The following is a 16,150-nucleotide window of genomic DNA, read 5'->3' on the forward strand; positions in this document are numbered from 1 at the left end:
TACCGTATGTATGTCTATTAAACCTATTTTGTTACTCTAATATGAAATTCCAAGTACAGATGCCCTGAACAGATATTACATAATTTACTTTTTTCACAAGGCTAGGCGAGAGATAGATAATGATCCACACACCTGCCACTGAATCCAAATTCAAGTGACCATTCCAGTCTAAAAAAATATTTTGAACTAAAAATGTTTGGAACTCCCACTACCGAAGCCTCACCAATAAAATTAACTGGCCGCAGAAAGCTAGGTGGGAGAGAAACAATGAGCAACACACCTGCTACAGAATCCACAACCAAGTGGCCATTATGGTGAAACAAACGTCTTGCACAAAAAAAGCCTAGAAAGCACACTTTGGGCTAACTTATAAGAGGAGTACAAAATATTTATTTTGCAAAAGCGATATTTGTGCTCCACTGAGTAATACAAGCACACCCAAATATGCGCTGGTACTACAAGTTGAGTGAAATGCGAATGTGAGCTTGCGTTCATATTGCTGGGAAGCATTGCACTCATGAGAACGTGCTTCAATAGGCTCCAATGGAAGCCTCAATCTCATGCCATGAGACATGGCATGAGAACTAGCACAGCTGCGTAGTGATGGCAGCAAACTGTAAATATATGTATATGAACATAGGCTGCAATGTAAAGTTTTCAGCCCCATTTTTTGCTAACACCCTACAATCACCAACTTTAGCCCCCAAAAACTGCTAAGTGCAGTTGCTTTATTAAAAAAATACAGATGCTACTGTCTTTATTTTTTAATAATAAAGTATAGTACACTGTATTTTGGGGGACAGACGATGAGCCACTTATCCGCCACATAATTCAAATCCAAATGGCTGAAACTTCACAAGTAGTTTTAAACAAAACACTTTTTTTTACTAGAAAGAAAACTTAGATGGGGAATCTGTGCTGGTTGTGTGGCTCATTGTCTTTCTCCTATCTATCTTTGAACTGGTGAATTTTAGTGGTAAAGCTATCTAGGAATTGGGCATTCTAGGGCTTTTTTTAAAGCAAAATGTTTTTGACCAGAATGACCACTTTAGTGTGGCTTCTGTGGTGGGTGAATAGCTCATTGTCTCTCTCTACCCAGCTTGGTTGATTGGATGATTACTTGGATAGTGGGTGTTCCAGGCCTTTTTTTTTTTGGCCAAAATGGACACTTGAATGTGGATTATGTGGTGGGTGGGTGTTTGCTCATTATTGGTGTGTGTGCTCATTATTGGTGTGTGTGCTCATTATTGGTGTGTGCTCATTATTAGTGTGTGCTCATTATTTCTTTGCCAACTACCCTTGTAGAACGTGTGAATTTGGTAAGCGAGATCCACTCTGTTACAGCTTTGTGGACTGGGTAATTTTGGTTAATATGGTTCCTGGGAAATCAGTGATGGGCTCTCTCCCACCAAGCTTTGTGAACTGGGTGATTTTCGTTGGTGTGGTTTTGGGAATAAGGTGATGATTGGATACAACTTCCCCTTTTTTAATATTTTGGCTAATAATATGACCATTCTGTCCCATTCCAGCTTTTATCCTTTCTTTTTTTCATGGAATTGGGTAACATTCTTTTGAAACAATGAATTAAAGAATGTTGCTCAAACATTAAAAACATGTTCAATGTGGGCAACATTAATTGTTTAAAATTATCATGCTTATAGCTTTACCTATGCCTAATAATAATGTAAATCAGTCACAATAATGCATCACCATCAAGTATAGAGACATTTGCATTTGGTACAGCAAATTCAAATACAACTTTGTGTTCAAACTAGTTAAAAGAACACTGTAATCAAAATGCTTCAATTAAATGAAACAGCGGGGTGCAATATCAGCCAATCAGCATTGGCAGGTAGCATCTATGAGCTTTACACAACTGATACTGCTGTATTAATTTTGATTTAAAAATAAACAGCTTTTGTTTCACATGTTTTCTAGGCCAAAAAAAAGTTTAACATGTTTAAATAATGATTTTATAAAATGACTACAATGTTCCTTTAATTTAGGTAGAATTGCAAGCTGTTGCTCTCATGCTAATAACAATGGCTTGGATGACAGCTCAGATTCTTCAGTAGTAATTGGGTGAACGAGAATACAAACTCTATCTCTGTAATGCCCCCAAGCTTTATCACCCTAGTGACCTTGTGGTAATAGGATCAAGTATGGGTGAAATTTGTATTTGTTGTTTGTAAAACAGATAGCTTACAACTAAGATTTGGGGATTGTGATTTTTTTTGACACTTGAAGTATAGAAAGGTTTTCAGCATATCCAAAATATGTCTGGAGGTCATGGTAATATTCTGGTACTATCACTTTTTTTAAAAAACAGATGTTATTTAAATAACAAAGAGTAGTTTTAATGCTAATTTATAAACACCTTTATGTATAATCATAAACTTTTTTTGTCATTTACGAATTGTAATTGTTACGATTTAATTTACTTGCTGAAATAATAATAATAGTAATTTATTTCAAAAGATTCAACAAACTATGCAGTATCTATACATATTGTCTAAAAATTATTTGACTTGTGCACAAACAAAAAAAAATGTTTTGGAGGAATTGTTCATCACAAAAAAATAATAATATTTCATTTTAATAGATATTTGTTAAGGAGGTCTTTTGAAAAACAGTTTGTTGAATCAATGTTTCCTTTCTGTCCTATGGGGAATGCCTTGGCAGTAGAGGAGCAGTTGGACAGCAGCTTAAACCCAAATGAAGTTAAAATAGTAGCTAGTGTCACTGCTACAAGACAATAATAAAGTAAAGCATACAAACTTATTGGTAAACACAGGAATCAATCAATCAACTGACAAGGTGCATTGCTAGATTATTATTGAATAATGTAAACAGGCATCAAATTGGGTGCACTACAGAGTTTTATGAATTCTTAAAGAATCACAAACAGAATGGAAAGTCGTCATTACACCCTGTGGACAGGTCACTTACGTGAAACCTTAAAGGCAAGGCAAGTGTGGGTCTCTCTCAGAACGGAACATTGAGGATGAGGGGAGTGGGGCTAGGAGACCCATGAATTACTGGTTGAAAGCCGGGTGCTCGTGTATACTCACAAGCTTTGAGAGATTTATGTGAGTTTAGGGGTCACTGACTTGCTGAGGACTACAGGTGCCATCACAACGTCTCACCATTAAGAATGGAAAGTACCCAGTGGATCAAGAAAATACAATTCTTGTTGCCTAAGTGATGAAGTAGGTAGAAATATACATTGTAAAGGTACTTATAATAGGAAGAGCTATCGATCAATCTATCTATATACCTATCATCTTTCCATCTATCTATTTTTCTATCTATTTTTCTATCTATCAGGAAGATTGTGATTCTGTATTGCAAGTGATGCAGGTGGACAGGTTCTCTACTTGTCCACCTGAAATCTTGATGCATTGTCCTCTTTGTATCATTACTATTACACATAAAAATTATATTCCAATTTAACAGCTTTGCCTCTTTGTTTCTAGAGATTTCTGCTTTAATGGCTATGATTATATTAAAAAATTTGGGATAAAACTATTTAACCTGAAGAGAATCTACTTCTTTACCTACATTTAATTTCAAATCTTCCTCCCCTTTTCCTATTTTTTATTGTCCACTGGTCTGTAAAACAAACATTAAGCTTCTTAAAAAAGCTAATTGCAGTTTGAACTTCCTCCCCTTTTTATTCGTTTTAATCTATTTTATTTTTCTTTCTTTCTTTTTTACAATGAATCAGTGCCATTATGCACCCATACATACATAGATAGTAGTCCAGAATGTGGTGGCATTTTTAAATACATGATAAAACTACAAACACATTGAATTTGTGTTTTTATCCCACACTTTATTGAGCACTGACTAGTTTTTGACACAAACCAATATCTTACAAAAAGGTATTTAATAAGGGGAGTATCATACAGTCTAAACATTATAATTCAGCTACCAGGTAACTGATTATACTTATGCAATCTAAATTGAAAATATCATAATCATAATTGAATTAGAGATAATTATATATATTTTTTTCAGTTATAAAGGAAAACAAACCCAAAATACAAATTATTAAATTGTACAGGTTAGTAATGTCTCAGGGGTCTAAAGATGGACAGTTAAACTTCCAAAGTTCCTCGTGCTCTATTCTTAAGAGATGAATTGCAGGTGAATTGTAGGTGATTTGAAATATTTAATTAACTATGCATTATCTCCGGCAAGAAGAGCAGAGTTAGCCCTGCACAATGTATAGTTAATGATACATACAATTCACGAGCAATTCTTCTTCTCCTTGCAGGAGATACTCACTGGGTTTAACCCTTCATAATGTATAGTTAATGAAAGATTTCAAATCACCTCAAATTCACCTGCAATTCATCTCTTTGTGAATAGAGTCCTTTTGACTAATACTCAGATAGTTTCTTTGCCCTTTTAGAAGAGGTACATTTTAGGAGGACCTGAGAAATTCTTTTTAAAGGGATATGAAACCCACATTTTTTCATGATTCGGGAGCCTGCCCATGTCCAAAGCACAATATGGAAGTGGTTTTGCAAGAATGTTATCCATTTTCTAGAGCACTAGATGGCAGTACTATTTCCTGCCATGTAGTGCTCTAGATACCTACCTATGCATCTCTTCAACAAAGAATAACAATTGGAGGAATACAATTAATTCAATATTTGAATAACCTGATTGCCTGCCATATTTTACATAGAAACATACAATAAACACAGTCCGTTGTGTCTCACAAACTTACAACCTAAGGTTTTCAATATTTTGGGGTATTTCCCCAACTTTGTTTTGTTTTGTTAGGACAGCCGTTAAGGTAGTGCATAGTAGGAATTTCATAGTTTTGTATGACCTAACATGAGTGTACACTGAATAACTCTGACATTTTAAAATGGAATGCGCAATGTCAGAGGTGGAGAATACATTCTATAAAAAAAGGCATTATTGACCCTCATTCTCAGCTAGAAATTATTATTTTTTTTTTTATGGAAATTATTTTTTGAAACATATTTAGTAGCAAATCTTGATGCAATATATAAGCCAAATGTTCCATTTTGTTCGGCAAATTTGAACATTTTTGTAACATACTAGTCATTAAAAAAATAAATACAATTTTTTAGGAACTACCAAACTAATCAGAGCTTTTATGCAATCTTTTTCTAATTTAAAGTAGTAAATGTCTAATATCTCCTTCCTATTAGTAAACAAAATAAGAACAATTTAGATTTAGGGACAACGGACTTAAAGATATTAAACTTTATGTGACCTCAAACAACTATGTGCTCATTGGTTCATTTTACCATCCACTCTGCTCACACCAGACTGAAACAAAAGTCAATAGAGTGGCAAGTTGTACAAGAAGCTTGCTAGGTTAGCTTTCAAAGAAAAAGAAAATGTTACGGTATAAAAAAGGGATGGGCAAACCGGTTTGGATATAATCTGTCTGGTCTATGAAAGGAATCATTTTCATGTGACAAAGATGTAACACAATCCGAAAACGCAAGCACTAAAAAACTAAATATTTATAACCCTTCTTAAAGAATGAATATCACTCAACAGTATAAAGTACTATTGTGCTAACATTTATATATGTGTATATACACGTATATATATATATATATATATATATACATACATATATATGTATATATATATATATGTATATATGTATATATATATATATATATATATATATATATATATATATATATATATATATATATATATATATATGTATATATATATATATATATATATATATATATATAGTATGTGTGTGTGTGTGTGTGTGTGTGTGTGCATATACATTTACAAAACTGTATGAAAGGTTGTTTTAAAGAAAAATTCTATGAGGAGGCTTCTTAGAATACTATGGGGCTGATTTATTAACAGTCGGACGGACATGATACGCTGTTGGCATTTAACATTGCACAAGCAGTTCTGGTGAACTGCTTGTCCAATGCTGCCCTCTGCAGATTTGTGGCCAATCAGCCTCTAGCAGGGGGTGTCAATCAACCCGATCGTATGAGATCGGGTGGATTGATGTCCGCAGCCTCAGAGGCGGCATACGAGTTAAGGAGCAGCGGTCTTAAGACTGCTGCTTTTTAACTCCTGTTTCCGGCGAGTCTGAAGGAATACACGGAAACAGAAGCATTCAGGGCCATTCGGCCCTTAATAAATTGGCCCCTATACCTTTAATCTGAGTCCATTATAAACTTGACTGTTCAATTGTTTTTAGCTCTTGAGTTCAATATAAGATTTGGCCTGTCCAATAACTTTTTGTTTTTTTCTGTCCATCTCTACAAACCCTGAAATTTTCAAGTAAATCAAATCAGTGGTTTTGTATTTATATTATTAGATAATTAAATTATTTTTTTGAGCATTTGCAAGTGAGAGTTTATGGGGAAAACTACAGGTATGACTAAAGATTAAAATTGCTGAACATTTATATTTAAAATCTTGCAGAATGATAGACCAAAATTACCCTTTGAGGCTTTTAAAACTAGAGAGTAGATCTAAATGGTTGACACACACAGTAGTTTCTTCTAAAATAAGAAAACAATATTTTAAATAAAGATAAGCAGTCATTTTATTAAAAGTATCATTGATAGACAAAAAATATCTCTATATGAACACATAATATAATCTGTTATATAGTCTGTTATGTCATGTCACTTTAAAAATACAATAAAAATACAATTCATATATTATTAATACATTATTGATTCTGAGATAGATAGCTAAGTATGCATAAAGGCTCCATGCATTAAAAAAGTATTTTATACCATTGGGTTGCAGTTATTAAAGGGACAGTCAATACCAGAATTTTTGTTGTTTAAAAAGATAGATAATCCCTCATAATAATACACTTTTTACCGCTGTGATTACCTTGTATCTAAGCATCTTCTGACAGCTCCCTGATCAAATGACATTTTATTTATTATCTATTGACTTTCATTTTAGCTAATTAGTGAAGTGTCTGCCAGACTGCCACAAGCCACAGGCTCTCCCATGTTGTGAAAAGCAAATAAAAAAGCATGTGATAAGAGGCAGCCTTCAAGGGCTTAGAAATTATCATATGAGCCTTCCAAGGTTTAGCTTTCAACTAAGAATACCAAGAGAACAAAGCAAAATTGGTGATAAAAGTAAATTGGAAAGTTGTTTAAAATGACATGCCCTATTTGAAACATGAAGGGTTTTTTGGAACTTGACTGTCCCTTCAAGCAACATACTCTAAAAGGAACATTATCAAGCTACAGTAGACAACCTGTCTTCACAGAATTGCCACTTGTGATTCAGAATCTTGTGGTGAAATTTAAGATTGTACAAGCGCTCCGTTGAGCAATCCCTGCCCCTGCTCTCATGCAACCAGTGGCACAAGGAAGTCCAGGGTGATTTGTGATTTTCTTAAATTCGTGCTTGCAGTCTTCAAACTATAAAGAGAAAATACAATAATGTATTTATATAACAATAGACAAATCATGCAACGTAGAGCCACTCTAGCTCTTTGATGAGTGGCGCACATATTATTTTACTCTATCAAGTACACAGCATTCCTTCAAAGAACCATCCATAGTAGAGGAAGTAGAAATGTATTTTACTTAAAAACAGTAAAAAGACCACAATATAGCATGCATACAAAGGTTACTAAGAAAATAACCAACACTATTACACTTAAAGTGGTGGTAAATTTCAGACTATAAGAATGTTGCAATAAAAAATATATTAGTTTGCAAGTAAAACCACATAATTATTCTTGTTTAAAGTGTATATATATATTTTATAATAAAAGATTTAGAATCCTAATTGGTATTGTCTGTATTGTCTGCAATAGGCAAAATGTTTAATAGTTTGTGGCTCAAAATTAAAACTAGCAATGTACCGCTGGACAAAGGAGTTGATAGCAATCTTTCCATTTTTTGTGTGACAAAGTGATCACAATCTTTTCATGTCAAATACAGCCGAGATTGTTAACTCACATGAGATTTAATTTCCATTCTCCAACAACGGCATTCGGAACTACTCATAATAGATGACAATCACTGAAACCTACAGTAATAGATGGTGTTAATGGAGTTTTTGTATGTGTTTTACAACTGGATAGAGGTTTCTTTAACAATCACAATGGCATTTTTATATGCATGCGTGGTCAATGATGTTTTTCAAAGTTTTATTTATATTTAATTCATTAAGAAAATCTCTTCATCTAAAATTAAGAAGAACACTGTGGGATTCTAATTTCTATAAGAAAGTCACTGTAACTTATCTCACCTTCTATAACAGGATTTTAACGATCCTCACGCTATGAATCGTGAAACATCTAAAGTAATGAGGTTTAAAATATTGCAAAAAGATCCCAACCCCACTGCACAGAACAAGGTTTATCTTTGCCGGATATCTATTGGCCAGGCGAGGCTCTAGATATTGATTTGCAACGCTTGTTTTTCAAAGCACAATTTGTGTGACATCTGTTTAATGTAAAAACCTTTGCAAATGGTTAAATCCTGAACACACATTCTCACTTGCTGATATAAATCCCACTTAAGAAGATGAAATTACTGTAAGTTAGAATCCCTAAAATGCGAGTATGAAATTAAAATTAACGTTTTAAGAATGCAATTGCTAAATGCCATTTATCTGGCGAACGTGATTTCTGTTTTCTCCTGTTACTTGTAGATCTAGTTTGCTAATGAGAAATCACGTGTCTAATTAATACATTTACATGTATAAATGTCTGTCCTTCCTGTCTATCAAGGGACTATAGAATAGTTCTAAATATAGGTTTAATAAATCTAGCCCATGTATTAATATATACATCTAAAATGGCATCTTATGACTATTTTAGAGTGTATTGCACATGCACAAAATAATACGATGATTACAAGTCTTCTTGGAATACTGTCAAACGTCAAAAAATCCACTTTTGCACTTTATCAACACCCTTTGTGTGCTAAATTTGCTACCAAAATAAAGTACGAAACTATTGGTCTTGAAGATTGTGATCACTAAAACCATTTCTATCCATGCATCCATGGGTGATTATCCCAATATCTTATTCGATCCTATTTGAAGTTTTCCCAATATGGAAATGGTGTTATCTCTTGTATTGTGATTACTCAGAACTTGAAAAATGTGGAATGATAAACAGGATGGGAAACATTGGAATCAACAACGTAGTGTGATATTATATTGTATTTATTTTGGTTATTTTTCTATTTTGTCTCTTGAATAATGTTTCTAACAAGGTTAACTCCTCACAATTTCTCTAAAGGTACACTGTAATGCAAAATGTGCATCCAATTAATATGTTCTAAATGACATATTATACCTGCTGCAGAAGATTAAATGTATAGGAAATTGTTCATATATGTTTATTTTTGTATTTGAAATAGCCGGGTTTGCTTATTAAAACCATTAGTTATTGCTCTCGACATGCACATTTAAATAGACTGAATCTGCATGAAGTGCAGACCTACTCATGTTATCTTTCTATGTATACAAGAGCCTGATATTTAGGTATTGTAATGCCGGTGGGTTCAATGAGCAAAACAAACAATTTCAGATACAAATTTCCAGCGGAATATTGAGCGGTATTCATATTTATATTTACATTATTGGTGGTGGTCTCAACAGGCAAAATGAGTTATTTTGAGTAACAAATTAAAGATAAAAGTAGTTATTTGAAAACTTTAATACAAATTTAATACAATCCAGTAGGTAAAATGGAACATTGGGGACGGAGGAGGAGGATATTTTGCTTTTAACATATGTACACATTAGCTTAAAGGGACATGAAACCCAAACTTTTTCTTTCATGATTTAGGCAGAACATACAATTTTTTCCAGTTTACTTCTATTGTCTAATTTGCTTAATTCTCTTGATATAATTTGTCAGGGTGCCAGGAATCAGACTGAGACGTGAAGTGCAAAAATAATCACACCTTTATTAGTTGCAAAAAATAATAAAAAGTCCACAAGTCAAATAACAAGCCAGGAATCAAAACCAGAGCTGGTAGTCAGACGAGCCGAGTCAGGAACCAAAGCGAGTAGCCAGACGAGCCGGAATCAGGAACAAGGAAAACAGCAGAGTCAGGAACAAGCCGCAGGGATCAGGAACCAGGAGGGACATCAGACAGCCAGGTAATACACAGGAGTAGTGATGTCGCGAACTGTTTGCCGGAGAACAGTTCCCGGCGAACATAGCTAGTTCGCGTTCGCCGCTGCGGGTGAACATATGCGATGTTCGATCCGCCCCCTATTCGTCATCATTGATGAAACTTTGACCCTGTATCTCACAGCCTTCAGACACATTTGAGCCAATCAGCAGCAGCCACTCCCTCACAGACCCTCCCAGCTCCTTGGCAGCAGCCATTTTAGATTCATTACGATCTTGCATTGTTACTGAGAGGAGGTTTAGTGCTGCTGCCGCTGCTGATATTATAGGAAAATAGATAGCTAGGCTAGTGTATTTAGTGTCCACTACAGTCCTGAAGGACTCATCTAATCTCTGCTATAAGGACAGCACCCCAAAAAGCCCTTTTTAGGGCTAGAACTTCAGCCCAAAAAGCCCTTTTTAGGGCTAGAACTTCAGTCTTTTTTTTTTTTTTTATTTTATTTGCATTTGCCTGGCTGTCAGCCTGTGTGTGAGGCTCACAGCATATACTGTGATTAGTGCCACCACTAATATCTGCTTAACATTAGTGTAAATTTGAACAAAAAAACTTTAAATCATTTTGCTAGTGTAATCTAATTTAATTTTCTATCAGGCCTGTGTCAGGCTCACACAGCATATACTGTGGTTAATTGCTGTGCCAGCCACCACTCATATCTGCTTAACATTATTGTAAATTTAAAAAAAAAAACTTTTAAATCATTTTGTTAGTGTAATCTAATTTCATTTTCTATCAGGCCTGTGTGTCAGGCTCACACAGCATATACTGTGGTTAATTGCTCTCTGCCACCACTGATATCTGCTTAACATAACAATAATTAGTGTAAATTTAAAAAAAAAACTTTTAAATCATTTTGCTAGTGTAATCTAATTTCATTTTCTATCAGGCCTGTGTGTCAGGCTCACACAGCATATACTGTGGTTAATTGCTGTGCCAGCCACCACTCATATATGCTTAACATTATTGTAAATTTAAACAAAAAAACTTTTAAATCATTTTGCTAGTGTAATCTAATTTCATTTTCTATCAGGCCTGTGTGTCAGGCTCACACAGCATATACTGTGGTTAATTGCTGTGCCAGCCACCACTCATATCTGCTTAACATTATTGTAAATTTAAAAAAAAAACCTTTTATATCATTTTGCTAGTGTAATCTAATTTCATTTTCTATCAGGCCTGTGTGTCAGGCTCACACAGCATATACTGTGGTTAATTGCTCTGTGCCACCACTGATATCTGCTTAACAATCATTAGTGTAAATTTAAACAAAAAAACTTTTAAATCATTTTGCTAGTGTAATCTAATTTCATTTTCTATCAGGCCTGTGTGTCAAGCTCACACAGCATATACTGTGGTTAATTGCTCTGTGCCACCACTGATATCTGGTGTAACATTAGTGTAAAATTAAAAAAAAAAACTTTTACATCATTTGGCTAGTGTAATCTAATTTCTATCAGGCCTGTGTGTCAGGCTCACACAGCATATACTGTGGTTAATTGCTGTGCCAGCCACCACTCATATCTGCTTAACATCATTGTAAATTTAAACAAAATTTTTTTTAAATCATTTTGCTATTGTAATCTAATTTCATTTTCTATCAGGCATGTGTGTCAGGCTCACACAGCATATACTGTGGTTAATTGCTGTGCCAGCCACCAATCATATCTGCTTAACATTATTGTAAATTTAAAAAAAAACTTTTAAATTTTTTTGCTAGTGTAATCTAATTTCATTTTCTATCAGGCCTGTGTGTCAGGCTCACACAGCATATACTGTGGTTAATTGCTGTGCCAGCCACCACTCATATCTGCTTAACATTATTGTAAATTTAAACAAAAAAAACTTTTAAATCATTTTGCTAGTGTAATCTAATTTAATTTTCTATCAGGCCTTTGTGTCAGGCTCACACAGCATATACTGTGGTTAATTGCTCTCTTCCACCACTGATATCTGGTGTAACATTAGTGTAAAAAAAAAAAAAAAACTTTTACATCATTTTGCTAGTGTAATCTAATTTCATTTTCCATCAGGACTGTGTGTCAGGCCCACAGCATATACTGTGATTAATAGCTCTGTTTTCCACCACTTATATCTGGTGTAACATTAGTGTAAATTTTTTTTAATTTTTTTTTTTACATCAGTCCTCTTCTAGTGTTATTTTATTTTAGTTGCCGTGCCAGCCTGTGTGTCAAGCTGCCAGCATATACTGTGCCTACTTCCATCCTCAGTGCCACCACTCCTATCTGGTGTAACATTAGTTTAAATTAAAAAAAAAAACTTTTACATCAGTCTTCTAGTGTTATTTAATTTTAGTTGCCAGGCCAGCCTGCCACTAGTGCCAGCCTGTGTGTCAGGCTGCCAGCACCTACTGTGCCTACTTCTATCCTGAGTGCCACCACTCCTATCTGTTGTAACATTAGTGTAACTTTTTTTTAAAAAAAAACTTTTACATCAGTCTGCAAGTGTTATTTAATTTCAGTTGCCTGTCTGCCAGCGTGTGTGCCAGGTCCACTTTCCAACTAGTGCCACAAATCATATTTGTTATAACAGTAGTGTAAATATTTAAAATAAAAACTTTTTTGACTGTGAATCATCAGTCTGCTAGTGCAATTGAATTGCAGTTGCCTGCCTGCCAGCGTGTGTGCCAAGCCCACTTGCCAACTAGTGCCACCAATCATATTTGTTATAACAGTATTGTAAATATTTAAAATAAAAACTTTTTTGACTGTGAAACATCAGTCATCTAGTGTAATCTAATTGCAGTTGCCTTCCTCCCAGCGTGTGTGCCAGGCCCACTTGCCAACTAGTGCCACCAATCATATTTGTTATAACAGTAGTGTAAATATTTAAAAATAATATTTTTTGACTGTGAAACATCACTCTGCTAGTGTAATCTAATTGAAGTTGCCTGCCTGCCAGCGTGTGTCCCAAGCCCACTTGCCAACTAGTGCCACCAATCATATTTGTTATAACAGTATTGTAAATATTTCAAATAAAAAAATTTTAGACTGTGAATTATCAGTCTGCTAGTGCAATTGAATTGCAGTTTCCTGCCTGCCTGCCAGCGTGTGTGCCAGGCCCACTAGCCAACTAGTGCCACCAATCAAATTTGTTATAACAGTATTGTAAATATTTAAACTAAAAACTTTTTTCACTGTGAATCATCAGTCTGCTAGTGCAATTGAATTGCAGTTGCCTGCCTGCCAGCGTGTGTGCCAGGCCCACTTGCCAACTAGTGCCACCAATCATATTTGTTATAACAGTATTGTAAATATTTCAAATAAAAAAATTTTTGACAGTGAAACATCAGTCAGCTAGTGTTATCTAATTGCAGTTGCCTTCCTCCCAGCGTGTGTGCCAGGCCCACTTGCCAACTAGTGCCACCAATCATATTTATTATAACAGTAGTGTAAATATTTTAAAAAAAATATTTTTTGACTGTGAAACATCAGTCTGCTAGTGTAATCTAATTGAAGTTGCCTGCCTGCCAGCGTGTGTGCCAGGCCCTCTTGCCAACTATTGCCACCAATCATATTTGTTATACTAGTTTTGAAAATATTTAAAATAAAAACTTTTTTGACTGTGAATCATCAGTCTGCTAGTGCAATTGAATTGCAATTGCCTGCCTGCCAGCGTGTGTGCCAGGCCCACTTGCCAACTAGTGCCACCAATCATATTTGTTATAACAGTATTGTAAATATTTAAAATAAAAACTTTTTTGACTGTGAATGATCAGTCTGCTAGTGCAATTGAATTGCAGTTTCCTGCCTGCCAGCGTGTGTGCCAGGCTCACTAGCCAACTAGTGCCACCAATCATATTTGTTATAACAGTATTGTAAATATTTAAAATAAAAACTTTTTTGACTGTGAATCATCAGTCTGCTAGTGCAATTGAATTGCAGTTGCCTGCCTGCCAGCGTGTGTCCCAGGCCCACTTGCCAACTAGTGCCACCAATCATATTTGTTATAACAGTATTGTAAATATTTAAAATAAAAAATTTTTTGACAGTGAAACATCAGTCAGCTAGTGTTATCTAATTGCAGTTGCCTTCCTCCCAGCGTGTGTGCCAGGCCCACTTGCCAACTAGTGCCACCAATCATATTTATTATAACAGTAGTGTAAATATTTAAAAAAAAATATTTTTTGACTGTGAAACATCAGTCTGCTAGTGTAATCTAATTGAAGTTGCCTGCCTGCCAGCATGTGTGCCAGGCCCACTTGCCAACTATTGCCACCAATCATATTTGTTATACTAGTTTTGAAAATATTTAAAAAAAAACGTTTTTGACTGTGAATCATCAGTCTGCTAGTGCAATTGAATTGCAGTTGCCTGCCTGCCAGCGTGTGTGCCAGGCCCACTTGCCAACTAGTGCCACCAATAAATTTGTTATAACAGTATTGTAAAAATATTTAAAATAAAAACTTTTTTGACTGTGAATCATCAGTCTGCTAGTGCAATTGAATTGCAGTTGCCTGCCTGCCAGCGTGTGTGCCAGGCCCACTTGCCAACTAGTGCCACCAATCATATTTGTTATTACAGTAGTGTAAATATTTAAAATTAAAACTTTTTTGACTGTGAATCATCAGTCTGCTAGTGCAATTGAATTGCAGTTTCCTGCCTGCCAGCGTGTGTGCCAGGCCCACTAGCCAACTAGTGCCACCAATCATATTTGTTATAACAGTATTGTAAATATTTTAAATAAAAACTTTTTTGACTGTGAATCATCAGTCTGCTAGTGCCATTGAATTGCAGTTGCCTGCCTGCCAGCGTGTGTGCCAGGCCCACTTGCCAACTAGTGCCACCAATCATATTTGTTATAACAGTATTGTAAATATTTAAAATAAAAACATTTTTTGACAGTGAAACATCAGTCAGCTAGTGTTATCTAATTGCAGTTGCCTTCCTCCCAGCGTGTGTGCCAGGCCCACTTGCCAACTAGTGCCACCAATCATATTTGTTATAACAGTAGTTTAAATATTTTAAAAAAAATATTTTTTGACTGTGAAACATCAGTCTGCTAGTGTAATCTAATTGAAGTTGCCTGCCTGCCAGCGTGTGTGCCAGGCCCATTTGCCAACTATTGCCACCAATCATATTTGTTATACTAGTTTTGAAAATATTTAAAATAAAAACTTTTTTGACTGTGAATCATCAGTCTGCTAATGCAATTGAATTGCAGTTGCCTGCCTGTCAGCGTGTGTGCCAGGCACACTTGCCAACTAGTGCCACCAATCAAATTTGTTATAACAGTATTGTAAAAATATTTAAAATAAAAACTTTTTTGACTGTGAATCATCCGACTGCTAGTGCAATTGAATTGCAGTTGCCTGCCTGCCAGCGTGTGTGCCAGGCCCACTTGCCAACTAGTGCCACCAATCATATTTGTTATTACAGTAGTGTAAATATTTTAAAAAAAAATTTGACTGTGAAACATGTCTACTATAGTAATCTAATTGAAGTTGCCTACCTGCCAGCGTGTGTGCCAGTGCCACTTGCCAAGTTAGTTGCACCACTCCTATTTGTTGTCACAGTACTTTTAATATTTAAAAATTAAACATTTTTGACTTTGAAACATCAGTCTGCTTTTTTGTGTCTGGCTCACAGTGTATACTGTGCCCACTTGCCCAGTGCCACCACTCATAATTTGTTTAATAGTATTGTAAGTGTACATTTTAAAAAAAATGACAGGCAGAGGCAGGCCACCCCGCAGGTGCCGTCGTGGTCATGGTGCTGTGATTCCTTTAGACCCTACAACTATGCACAGTGTTCAGAGGCCAGGTGCCAGGGACGCGAAAAGTTCTGAGGAGGACCTAGTTGAATGGCTAACACAGGACACCCAATCTTCTACAGCTTCCACTCCTAGTCCTAACCTTGACGCACCATCCACCTCCAGCTGTGCTTTGGGCACCTCTCAAGTGACCAGTGCCACTTGCCCCCTGTCGCCATCACCAACACTAGCACCACAGCCGCTTCACTTCATCTGTA

This window comes from Bombina bombina, chromosome 2 (assembly GCF_027579735.1).
Source record: "Bombina bombina isolate aBomBom1 chromosome 2, aBomBom1.pri, whole genome shotgun sequence".
Taxonomy (NCBI): domain Eukaryota; kingdom Metazoa; phylum Chordata; class Amphibia; order Anura; family Bombinatoridae; genus Bombina; species Bombina bombina.